The sequence below is a fragment of the Taudactylus pleione genome, unplaced genomic scaffold (assembly GCF_031769625.1).
Source record: "Taudactylus pleione unplaced genomic scaffold, aTauple2 ptg000032l, whole genome shotgun sequence".
Taxonomy (NCBI): Eukaryota; Metazoa; Chordata; class Amphibia; order Anura; family Myobatrachidae; genus Taudactylus; species Taudactylus pleione.
In genome coordinates this window covers 48,915,080-48,917,277 of record NW_028284434.1, presented here as the reverse complement: position 1 = coordinate 48,917,277, position 2,198 = coordinate 48,915,080, and positions in this window count along the sequence as shown.

The following is a 2,198-nucleotide window of genomic DNA, read 5'->3' as shown; positions in this document are numbered from 1 at the left end:
TCCTCAAAGCAGCAGCAACAAGCGTGTGTCTGTCTGTTAAAGGGTGGTGACACCCTCAAAGTGTGCTCCACAAACAATAAAAATATTCTTCTTTTTTTTTCTGTCTTTGTGAATTGTGTGGGCTGTAGCCGCACTTGCATCCTCAAAGCAGCAGCGACAAGCGTGCGTCTGTCTGTTAAAGGATTACATCGGTGACAGCATCCAAGTAGGCATGTCAGACAGTCCGTACCTGTACTGGCAGGAAAAAGAAGCAATTTGGAGGTCCCTGTACAAACTGGCTCTATTTTACCTGAGTTGCCCCCCCTCCAGTGTGTACTTCGAAAGAGTGTTTAGTGCAGCCTGGAACCTTGTCAGTGAAAGGCGTAGGAGGTTGCTTCCACAAAATGTGGAGAAGATGATGTTCATAAAATGAATTATCAACTCTTCCAGGGAGACCAGCCTCCAGAACGTACAGAGGGACCTGTGGTTGTGGATTCCAGCGGGGACGAATTAATACTCTGTGAGGATGACGATGTACACAACACTGAAGAGGGTGAGGAATCGGTGGATGAGGAGGATGAGGACGACATCTTGCCTCCGTAGAGCCAGTTTGTGCAGGGCCAGATTAATTGCCAGCTTGTTTTGTGGGGGCCCAAACAAACCAATCATTTCAGCCACAGTCGTGTGGCAGACCCTGGCGCTGAAATGTTTGGTTTGTTAAAGTGTGCATGTCCTGTTTATACAACATAAAGGTGGGTGGGAGGGCCCAAGGACAATTCCATCTTGCACCTCTTTTTTTTCTTTGCATTATGTATAGTTTGGGGCCTAGTTTTTCAAACTGCCATCCTGTCTGCCACTGCAGTGTCACTCCTAGATGGACCACGTGTTTGTGCTGCCCACTCGTATCTCTTAGCATAGTCATCCAGCTAGCTCGGTGCAACCTTTTGGACATAAAAACACTATTGTGAGGTGTTCAGAATAGACTGGAAATGAGTGGAAATTAAGGTTATTGAGGTTAATAATAGCATAGGAGCAGAAAAACCCACAAATTCTGTGATTTTAGCTGTTTTTATGGTTTTTTTCAAAAAAATACAGATCCAAAACACAAAACCCAGAACCCAAAACACGGAAGGGTGGTTTTGGCAAAACCAATCCAGATCCAAAACACGAAGAAAGATCCAGATCCAAAACCAAAACACAAAACACAAAAAGTGGCCGGTGCACACCCCTAATATACAAACACGTGACCCATCTAGGCGTGATACTGCAGTGGCAGACAGGATGGCAGTTTGAAAAACTAGGCCCCAAACTGTACATAATGCAAAGAAAAAAAAGAGGTGCAAGATGGAATTGTCCTTGGGCCCTCCCACCCACCCTTATGTTGTATAAACAGGACATGCACACTTTAAGAAACCAATCATTTCAGCGCCAGGGTCTGCCACACAACTGTGGCTGAAATGATTGGTTCGTTTGGGCCCCCACAAAACAAGCTGGCAATTAATGTGTCCCTGCACAAACTGGCTCTACGGAGGCAAGATGTCATCCTCATCCTCCTCATCCACCGATTCCTCACCCTCTTCAGTGTTGTGTACATCCTCATCCTCACAAAGTATTAACTCGTCCCCACTTGAATCCACCACCACAGGTCCCTCTGTTCGTTCTGGAGGCTGGTCTCCCTGGAAGAGCTGATAATTCATTTTGATGAACATCATCTTCTCCACATTCTGTGGAAGCAACCTCCTACGCCTTTCGCTGACAAGGTTCCCGGCTGCACTAAACACTCTTTCGGAGTACACACTGGAGGGGGGGCAACTCAGGTAAAATAGAGCCAGTTTGTACAGGGGCCTCCAAATTTCCTCTTTTTCCTGCCAGTACAGGTATGGACTGTCTGACATGCCTACTTGGATGCTGTCACCGATGTAATCCTCCACCATTCTGTCAATGGTGACAGTATCATATGCAGTGACAGTAGACATGTGAGAAATTGTTGCCAGGTCCTTCAGTCTGGACCAGATGTCCAAACTTGGTCCTGCCTGCCCTGCATCACCGCCAGTGGGTTGCTTAGGATACCTAAGTTTTTTCCTGGCAGCCCCAGTTGCGGGAGAAAATGAAGAAGGAGCTGTTGACGTGTCACGTTCCGCTTCAGCTGACAGTGTGTTCACCAGCAGGTCTTTGCACCTCTGCAGGCTTGTGTCGGCCGGAAAGAGAGACACCACATA